Below are 11,272 nucleotides of genomic sequence, written 5' to 3'. Positions count from 1 at the left end.
TAATATTCCAACCGGACAATAGTGTATTCATTCAAAGAGGAAAAGAAAAAACAGCGTGGTCACGTGAATGCGCATATACAATCTCTTTGTCACCAGGCAGACCACTGAGAAACTGAGCTACTATACTCTGCCCAGAGACAGGAGATGCCTCAATCTGCTTTCTGAAGGCTTTAGAGAGCCAATGGAAGTCTTAGAAAGTGCTACGTAACCCCACAGATACTGTAGTTTCGATAGAGAATCAAAAGAAGAACTACAAATTCTCAGACAGGCCACTTCCTGCTTGGAATTTTCTCAGGTTTTTGCCTGCCATATGAGTTCTGTTATACTCACAGACACCATTCAAACAGTTTTAGAAACGTCAGAGTGTTTTCTATCCAAATCTACTAATAATATGCATATTCTCGTTTCTGGGCAAGAGTAGTAACCAGTTTAAATCAGGTACGTTTTTTATCCGGTCGTGAAAATACTGCCCCCTAGCCCAGACAGGTTAACCTTTTACGGCTAGGGGTTCCGCTAGCGCAAAATTCTAAAAAAATTATTAGAAATATTGAACTTTCATACATTCACAAGTGCAATACACCAAATTAAAGCTTAACTTCTTCTTAATCTAGCCACCATGTCAGATTTCAAAAAAGGCTTTACGGCGAAAGCAAACCATGCTATTATCTGAGGACAGCACCCCATCAAACAAACACATGACAAACATAATTGAACCCGCCAGGTGCAACACAAAACTCAGAAATAACAATATAATTCATGCTTTACCTTTGAAGATCTTCTTCTGTTGGCACTCCAATATGTCCCATAAACATCATAAATGGTCCTTTTGTTCGATAAATTCCGTCGTTATATCTCCAAAATGTCAATTTATTTGGCGCGTTTGATAAAAAAAACACCAGTTCCAACTCGCGCAACATGACTACAAAATATCTAATAAGTTACCTGTAATCTTGATCCAAACATTTCAAACAACTTTCCTAATACAACTTTATGTATTTTTTAATGTAAATAATCAATAAAATTTAAGACGGGATGAACTGTGTTCAATACCGGACGAGTGGAGCGAGCTTTCAGGTCAGTACACTAGACTCGACCCTTGTTCTGAACAGCCATACTTCTTCATTACTCAAAAGAAAAACCTCAACCCATTTCTGAAGACTGTTGACATCCAGTGGAAGTGATAGGAACTGCAAGCAAGTGCCTTAGAAATCTAGATCCACCTAGAAAATGTATTGAAAACACTGTCAACTCAACAACATAAAAAATCCTGGATGGTTTGTCCTCGGGGTTTTGCCTACCAAATAAGTTTTGTTATACTCACAGACATAATTTTAACAGTTTTAGAAACTCTAGAGTGTTTTCTATCCACATCTTATATGCATATCCTAGCTTCTGGGCCTGAGTAGCAGGCAGTTTACTTTGGGCACACTTTTCATCCAAAATTCCTGAATGCTGCCCCCAATCCTAAAAAAGTTAAATACATGACCAGTAATTGGGAAATGAAAACCAGGTGTGTGGAAAACAAAGACAAAACCAATGGAAAATGAAAAGTGTATCGGTGATCGCTAGAAGACCGGCGACGTCGACCGCCGAGCGTCGCCCGAGCAAGGAGAGGAACCGACTTCGACGGAAGTTGTGACAGGGTAATTGTGTGTAGATTAAAAAAACGATTTAATACATTTTTTAATAAGGCTGTAACCTAACAGAATGCGGAAAATGTCAAGGAGTATGAATACTTTCATGAATGCACTGTAACTGATCACATAGTTCAGCTCTGATTATGATACCGTTTGTCATATCTGCATAGGACTGCTGAAGGTTTCAACAAATCTACAGATTAGCGAATGCAATCAAAAACACAGCGTTCACTGTTCCCTACCTCTTTATCTCATTTAGCTGCCATATATCTGTATGCTCTGTCCCAGGTTTCAGAAGCTGATAAACAGATTGGAAATTTAATTAGCACCGTTCCTTAATTTTCCTTATTTCTGTCATGTAAACTCAATTGGAGAATCCATATTGTTTTCCATTGAGTTTGTAACACTTTCCCCTTCCATAAATCAGTGTTATTACAAATGTGATACTGTATAGAGCGCAACTGTTTGAAAAATACTAGATGGTATTTGGTGACACTGCTCTTCATATCCGCACTCAGGGTTTTTACTCTGGTCTCATTGCTTTTCCAGTATAGGCAGTCACATGATGCTAATTAGTCATACTTGAGACATGACATGCCCAAGAGCAAGAGAGTGGTGAAACTATCCCCTCTTTTCCTCTAATATTCATACTCTTCCAGTGTGAAAGAAAGCATGAAGAATACATCCAGTCCTCTCTGAGAGTTGAGGACATTTTGCGGACACACACTGCTGCTGCGGCTCTCCATTTCGGCCTGCGGATTTGAATCCTTTCCTCCAGCGGGAATCAATGGTGTGATGGATCACGTTGACGTCCCCTTCCCCTGAGCTAAGACGACACTATCGCTTTAGCAGACGACATTTCCTTCCGCTGCCACTCTCTCTCTCTCTGCGCGTTATTGGCACACCCAATGGAGGTGAAGATGGAGGGATGGGTGGGTGGAGGGAGCTGAGGTGTCTCAAGGTTGCAGATGGCAGCCAGGAGCATTTATGGATCGAGATGGAGGATGAGGTTTGAGACAGGCCCTGACTCCATGTCTTCTTGGGGAATTCTCCTCAGGATTATTGGACTCCCGTTTGGAACATTTCCTCAGAAATAATTCATTTTATGTTACACAGAATACATCAGTTTACAGGTTAATAAAATGCATTCCATTTGGAAAAGTATACTTAAACAAATAAAAATGGCCAATTCAGACATTTTCTTTCATTCAATGTGTATCAGATATCACAACCTCCCTAAACTTTGCGTAAACAATACTGAGTATGTCCTGACCTTTGTATCAGCTCAACCATTTCAGTCCACTATTTACCCAAAATGGTGCACAAAACTCTCCAATAAGTATAAATAGCATCTATTTGGACCAGTAACCGAAAGGTTGCTGGATCGAATCCCTGAGCCGACAAGATTAAAATCTGTCGTTCTGCCCCTGAGCAAGGCAGTTAACCACCAACAACAACTGCTCCCCGGGCCCCAATGATGTGGATGTCGTTTAAGACAGCTGGTTTTGGGTTAAATGCGGAAGACACATTTCAGTTGAATGCATTCATTTCCCTTTCTCTGACATGGAAGGGTGTATTGGATATTAACTTACAGAAGACCAGCGCTCCCTCACTCCCATGGACAGCCTGTTAGTGCCCTAATGTCCCATTTGCATTATTGATGAGCAAACCCTGTGTCACCTCAAACATAGACTATTTAAGGGGAATAATTTTATGCAAACTACATATCGACGGCCTAATGATCAATTGGTCTCTGGTTTTGTGTTAATATGCAACTGTTGCAGTGTGATATGCATCTTCAATTAGACCCAAGTTGCCCTGCTCAAACAAGCGGTATGAAACAAGCGGTGTGCCCCAATGCATTGTGGGTGATGACATTATGACACTGACAAGTCTCCATTTTGGGTCAAAGCAGCAAGCAGCAGAGGCATACACAGAGTGCAATGATTTAAAAAGTAGCTGAATTGTCTTTCACAATATTTCATTGTGTGAAGCTAAGTCAATTCTATGAAGCCTTTTTATCCTGTACTACAAACACCCCTGATAAGTGATGCTGCTTGGACACTCTTCAGGTGTAATGGTTAAACAGTACAGTTGGCAGGCAGAGAGGCATGTTTGAAAGGGTGTTGTTGGATAAACATGTCCCTCTTGTCTTACATAAGCACATTTACTGGTGTTTACTAGAGCTGAATAGAGATTAGTCTGTCTTGTTTCCCTCGTTTAAGGAGACACATGATAAGATAATGATTGAACATCTATTGATAATAAAGGAGAGCCGCACACTCTAAGAACTCAGATCCAAAAATGTAGTGTCCAACGTTTCGACAGGTAAGCTGTCTTTATCAGGGTATAACGTTGGATATTACATTTTTGGATCTGTAACAGTTGTTGCAAGGAGAGGACCAAGGTGGTACGTGTTCATCGTGTTTATTAGTTCTGAACACTGAATCAAAAACAAAGTAGAACAAAGCGCAACAGCTCTGTCAGGTGAAAAACACAAGACAGAAAACAACTACCCACAAAAACCCTGTGGGAAAAGGCTACCTAAGTATGGCTCCCAATCAGAGACAACGATAGACAGCTGTCCCTGATTGAGAACCATACCCGGCCAAAACAAAGAAATACACAAAACATAGAAAACGGAACATAGACTGTCCACCCTAGTCACACCCTGGCCTAACCAAAATAGAGAACAAAAACCTCTCTATGGCCATGGCGTGACAGGATCTGAGCTCTTAGAGTGTGCAGCGCTCCTTTATTTTCAAGTTTTCCACTCTGCTAGCCAGCACCTCGCCTAAATAGGTGTGCATTTCTTTTTCCTCTAGATTGAACATCTATTGATAACATAGAGCTATTGATACCATGTCGTTAATTTTGGTACAGTAGAGGACTTTTGTTTTGATTCAACTGAGAGTATAACATTGCTCCCTCGTCTTCTTCTAAAATAATTTCAGGAAAAGATTTGTCATAGAGTAGTATTACCGCTTAGATATTTTCCTTGGGAGTTTTGGTTATTCCATTTCACAGTAAGTAACTTACTCATTTCCCAAGCCTATACGTTCTGCATATCTTTTAATGACAAGAAAAGGTCAGGGAAGATACATTTACTGATCTGATTGATGTCCAACCGTTTCAACTACTCTTCAGGGACGCCTCATCTCTCCAAAAAGACAATAATCAATGATGAAAGCAATTCTGTTTGTTGCTCACACAATGATGCAAATGGTCTCTGCCAGTGTTGCCATTGTGTCCCTGACAAATTGGGGATCCGGTTTGTATTCCGAGAGAAAGCCTGTCTCTTACAGAATGGAGCACGGCTGGCACAACACAGAGGATTTATCTCTCTGATTGATTGAAATCATACATTGATGCTTATCCGTTCAGCAGATACTTTTGAGCAGTGAATGAGTCTAAAAATAAATTGCTCAAAATAAGATTTTTTAAACAATCTCCCCCAAAAAGATGGTAATGTTCAGTTTTGTAATATATTGTTGTTGTAGTAAATACATATTACAGTGCCACTGTTTAGTCAGAGTCTCTCAGCTGCGTCTGGTTTGTTCCATTGCCAGGGATTCGACGTCAGAGCGAGAGATTGATTATTGTTCCTCATATGGAGTGCGAGGGGACACTAGGGACATGCGTGTCTGCGCATTGTCATTTATATCTATGACCTACAAGATATATGGATGTCAACACTTCCCATCCAATCAAAGATGGATGGTGAATATAAATAATTTAGCAGTCTGGCGTGGAGTGAATACACCTGCAATGGTCTCAGTCCCTCAGCCTGCCCTAACGCCCTCGTTTTTTACAGGGGGGCCTGTTTTGTTTTGAATGTGTTGAGAGTCAAACACACACACACACACACACACACACACACACACACACACACACACACACACACACACACACACACACACACACACACACACACACACACACACACACACACACACACGGCGAGGTGAGCTTGTTCTACTGCTGCTAATCCATCTCTCCCGCTGTGGTCAGCCCCAAGTGCTCATCTTCTCCCCTTTAATTCACAGACGAGGCGTCTGTGGCAGTGCCTGACACTCTAAATTAAGAGGCCCATAAAGCAGCTCCGCTTTGGGGATCTCAATCACGGGGTGAGGGCCCATCACCACCCCTCAGCCCCCCCCCCCCAGCCTGCCGAGTCCCTTTAAAATGAATTAACACCATCTCCTCCAGGACCAGGGATCCTGGGCCAGATTGATGGCCAGGAATAAAACGTCGCTCCTCACTTTTGGCCCTGCCACATATATCAGCTGAAAGGCCCATCGTTTATCAGGCACAATACTGCTATTTAGTATGCTGACTGCTACCATTAGGATAACATATAATAATGTAAAAGGGTTTAAGAGAGGCTCCTTGGGTCAGCGAGCCAGCTGTCAGTGGGTTGGATTTAGCTCTGGTTGGCGGCGTTAGGGGGAGATGGAATGAGACTGCTCTGCACCACAGAGCCTGTGGGGTTGGGGCTTTCTGGGTTCTTAGATGAACTAACGGTCTGCATACTGAGGTAAACCCAGGTATGGACATCTATCAATCCATCCATAGGTCGGTCCATAAAACCATCCATCTAGCCATCAATTCATTCATCCATCCATCTCATATACAGTACTGCTCATTGGCAAGGGTAGGGCAAAGTGAAATATGGGTATCTGTGGTTCGGCTCAGTGATGGAGTGGAGTGAATGCTCCGGGCATAAGAGGTCTTGGCACTCAAAATGGATCTGTCAGCAAACCCCAATGGTTTTCACCAATGGAGAGGTTGAGAAAGGGGCAGAGGGCATTTTGAGTGAAGAGAAGAGGGAGATAGAGGGGGAAAAATGACAGGAATAGCAAAAGAAAGTGATATACAATGAGGAAAAGGGATGAAGAGACCGCATTAGAGAGAAAAGGAGAAAGGAAAGGGGGATCAAAAGGAAAGAATGACATAGAGGAAAGGACAAAGGAAGGGACAGTGACAGAGGAAGGGACAGAGGAAGTGACAGAGGTTCTGTCTACAGTGACAGTGTCCCCTCTGATGTTGTGTCACTCAGTTTGTTAAAGGACAGTCTTTCTCTCTCTCCTTCTCTCTCTCTCTCTCTCTCTCTATCTCTAACACAAGCAACCCCACCTGCCTGCCAATCGTGCTGGTGTTCCTCTGTAAGACAGCTGCTGTCAGAGCTGAAGGCCACTGGTACTCCCTGAGTCACCCTGAACTAAACCACTCTTACATTTCAGAACCATTATACAGTAACACACACATCACTCCTGTTACACACACACACCACACTCATTTCTTGTATCTTCAGGAGCAGCAATGATTCATTTTATGGTTCACATAAAATGACTGGTTATGGTCGTGTCGTGTGTGAGAAAATGTGAGAGTGTGTTTGTGTGCATGCATGCATGCATGCGTGCCTGTGTAGAGGAGCTAACATTCTTGTGAGTGATGATGCAGAGACTTGATGGGACAGTGACAGAGCTGGTGAAGACAGGACCAGTCAGCTCAAATACAGTTTAGGAATAGGGCCAAATACACAGGTCCTGACAGCTGTATAAAGTACTGGGGCCTCATTTATAAAATGGACTTATGATCAATTTTGATCTTAAGTATGACTTATGCAGAAAACCACGTATAAGTAGTTTTTTATAAAACCTTACTTTGACGTGGAAATGATCTTATCTCTACACAAAGTGATTTTCCTGCTGGTTATGTAGGGGAATTGCAGTTTGGGACGCATTTGCGTCCTAGCCTGTGGTGAACTTTGCATTAGCTTTATGAACAATTTGTTAGGGATGATCAATTAAAGGTGTGAGGAATTATTTGCCAGACGTAAGGTGTTTTGAATTCAAAACAGGATGCGATGTCCTATAAATAGAGTGTCAATTTTTTTTTAAGTAACCATGGCTGCTCTTGCGTTATTGGAAGACATTGAAAACCGTGCTTAATAGCCCCTAATCCGGAAAGGAAGACACGCTGTAATCATGCCATTCCCGTATCTGTCCAATCCACTCTGGGATTCCTCACTACTGGGACATTCCAGAGGGAAATGAGTGACAGGTCGGGTATATCACAGCCATCATTCAGCCGCATCCTGCCACAAGTGATCGAGGCGATTCTACACGTATTGTCCACGAGACACATTACTTTCCCATTTAAAGCCGACGAACAGGTGCGCGTCAAAGCCCGAGTTTGTCCGCTCATTTAATTTCCCAGGTGTCATAGGTGCAGTTGACTGCACGCATATTGCCTTACGCGCACCGTCTGTAGATGGATATGTATATGATAACAGGAAGAATTTCCATTCATTGAATGTTCAGATCATCTGCGATGCCCGAATGCAACTACTAAATGTATGCTCCAAGTGGTCAGGGTCTACGCACGACTCATTCATTCTGCGCCACAGCAGAGTAAGCCTGCATCTAGAAGCTGGTGAGAGTGGAGGCGGGTGGCTTCCTCCTGAGTTCTTTTTTTTCCAGTGTAGCCTATTAATCGTGCAAAATAATGTAACACAACGGTTTTACCCTATTAGGCAACAGGGGCTATACACTGAGTGGCTTCTCACTCCCTTTTGTCGATCCCCCCCTAACAGCTGAGGAAATGCGCTACAATTTTGCGCATGACAGAACAAGGTTAGTTGTGGAGCGCACCATCGGACTGCTGAAGAGCAGGAGGCATTACCTTGTTGCATCAGGTGGAAAACTCCTCTACAAGCCAGAGAAGGTAACTTCATTTAATAAAAATACTAAACTTAAATGTAGTTTTAAAATGGGTCAACTTAAAGCAACATACCATTTTATTGAAATTGCACACCCAAAGGTTCTGGCCAAATAGCTGAAAAAAGTTTTTAATTTGGCCCTATGGTTACTGAGATGTCCCCTTGAAGCTTGTTCATTTTGTAGCAATGCTAGTGTAAAAGAATGGAATTGGCTGATTCCTGTCATTTCCACTAGCATTGCAACAAAATGCAAACAGATTAAGTCGACATCTCAGTAACTGTAGTGCAAGTTTGTTTGACAAGAACATTGGGGTGTGCAATTTCAAACCTAAATATAAAATGTTGGCCTGTTTTAAGAATTAGTGGTTTCCCTCCCCAAAAGTGACACGCATAATACTGGTATGTGGTGTGCTCCACAACATAGCCCTGATGCATGGTATTGAAATGGATGTGGAGATTAGAATGGACCCTGAACAGCCTCCTAACCCACCACCCAACAGAGCACCTGCCCCGGCTGATACAGTGAGGAGGCGGCGGCAGCTCATAGAGAGATTTGTGGTAAGAAACAGAATGCCAGACAACATACAAAGCATAGGTTTTTTATTTACGTTGTGGAAAACGTTCAACAAGTGTTATGTAAATGAATCAAAACACTGAGTATTCTTCCGAGTTCAGTCACAATCTGCCCAACCAATGTGTTGAACTCGTTCTGGGTTTGCAGAACTGAGGTGGTCAACATGCGAACTGCAGATGTGGATGGACCCTTGACACCTGTGGCCAAACCTTCCCCTCACTCCTGGCAATTGCTGATTTGGGAGCCTCGCACACTTTATCCTTGGGTGGAGGGTGCACGGGCTGCAACACAGCTTCCCTTGGTGGAGGGGGCACACTCACCCGGTGCATGGGCTGCAATGCCGCTTCCCCCGTTTCTATGTGAATAAAATAAATAATGTCTTGTATATTAATTTACTGACAACCAAGTTTCACATTCTCTTAATTACTTACCGTGATCCAGTGATGTAGTCATGTGGGTTTCACACGCCAACTTCACCGTTTCCGATGTTACTGCTAAACCATGTAAAACTTGGAATTTAACCATATGAAAAATATGTGCGAGTGTATGCACTTTCCCCAATGATTGCCCCGATGCGCTGGTCCATTAGGGAGAGCTCCGGCATGCCAGGCCCCCCTCCCATTGCCTTAATGCTGTGGTTATGTATGGCTATTCTTTTTATCCCTTGCAGTTTGTCAGACCATTTCTTTTTCACATCAGCCACAGTTCTGTCTTGCTGCCCCACCTCGTTCACTGCAGCAGCGACACACTCACAAGCTACCTGTTTGGCTTTGTTTGTCAACCCGCTATTTACTCCACCAAATAATACGTGTTGCCTGTTTTCAATCTCCTCTACCATCACCGTGATCTCACCTTCCAAAAAGATTGCTTTTCTCTTTTGGTCCATGGCGAATCCTGACAAAACCCTAATTTGTGCTAGCATTCTATAAGGGGAAATATCTGATTGTAAGGCACGTTCAGGTGCCATCAATTTTAAGTTAATTTGAGATTTATAGATCACAGGTGCGAAAGTTACAAATGGGCTTCTTAGAACCTGCCTAAGCAAGGCTTTTTTATGCTCAGTATCTTTTATGAATCGATCGTAAGCACAACGTCGGAAATTATCTTACGTCTAAGTTAAAGTATAAATCTAAGAACATTTGTATAAATGAGGCCCCTGGTGTGTGTGTGTGTGTGTGCCTACATGAAAAAATACTATTGTATACTATGGTATAGAGACTGTAGTATTTACTGAAGTGTTTTGGACATGACTGTAGTATACTGTAGTTTTGACAGTTTACTATTGTCACGGTTGTCGTAAGGAGAGGACCAAAATGCAGCAGGGAAGTGTATACTCATCTTTATTACGGACAAAGAAGGAAAAACCAAAATAAACACGTATACAAAAACGAACTAGACAGTCTTGTCAGGCACACACAGCAAAACAATAAACAATCTCCCACAAACACTAAACCAAACACATACCCATATATAGGACTCTCAATCAGAGGCAACTAGAAAACACCTGCCTCCAATTGAGAGTCCAACCCCAATTAACTAGACATAGCTATACAACTAACCAGAAAGAACATAGAAATACTAACACAGAACATAACCCCAAAACCTGGAACTAACTAACCAAACACCCTGCTAAATAAACCACCACCCCGAACCACATAAACAAAATACCCTCTGCCACGTCCTGACCAAACTACAATTACAAATAATCCCTAATACTGGTCAGGACATGACAACTATAGTATAAATATGGGCGCATCACTTCATGTCTTCTTGGAATGCAACACCCAGGAACTTGGCTGTAGGAGTGGTCTGAAGTATTTGCCCTTAGAGAGTGAGGTCAACTGTTTTGTTTGTCTTTCTTGTTTTGGACAATAAGACACTGGGTTTTTAGCGGGTTCAGTTTTACTCTCCACATGTTTGACCACGATTCAATTTCATTGATGCTTCTTTGAAGCTTTTTTGGCTGCATGGGGGACGTTGAAAGAAGATGCACAGTAGCATAGGTCATCAGCATCAGATTGGGGTAATAGATATCTGAAATGTACATTACAAATAGGAGTGGGCTGAGGGCGGAGCCTTGAACCTGTAAGACATAATCATTCCCACTGCTATTTCCCGCTGATCTAAAAAAATTTTTTAAAACACAACCATCTGTTTTGGAAGCTTCAAGTTGGCATCCTGCAGCCTGTGCAGGAGCCCGTTGTGCCACATATTTTCAAATGCTTTTTTGATGTCAAAGAACACAGCAATGGTTACTTGTTTCCTGTTAAAAGCTCTGAGTGTCTTCTGCCAATCTCAGAATGTTGTCCATGTTGGAGGTGTTTTCTCAAAACCCTG

At 42.4% G+C, this 11,272-nt stretch overlaps 1 long non-coding RNA gene across 2 annotated transcripts; it reads left to right on the top strand.

Moving 5' to 3' along the window:
- The first annotated feature begins 7,539 nt into the window (after positions 1-7,539).
- LOC106562308 (uncharacterized) lies at positions 7,540-10,631 on the top strand. 2 transcript variants are annotated; one of them, XR_006757529.1, is made up of 4 exons: positions 7,540-8,075; positions 8,236-8,366; positions 8,786-8,919; positions 9,083-10,631. It is a non-coding gene; the product is annotated as an uncharacterized lncRNA (long non-coding RNA). The 2 variants fall into 2 exon arrangements; XR_001319005.2 differs by having other exon boundaries at positions 7,551-8,366.
- Positions 10,632-11,272: the final 641 nt, after the last annotated feature.

Source organism: Salmo salar, chromosome ssa11 (assembly GCF_905237065.1).
Source record: "Salmo salar chromosome ssa11, Ssal_v3.1, whole genome shotgun sequence".
NCBI lineage: Eukaryota > Metazoa > Chordata > Actinopteri > Salmoniformes > Salmonidae > Salmo > Salmo salar.
This window is presented reverse-complemented; position numbering and strand designations above follow the sequence as displayed.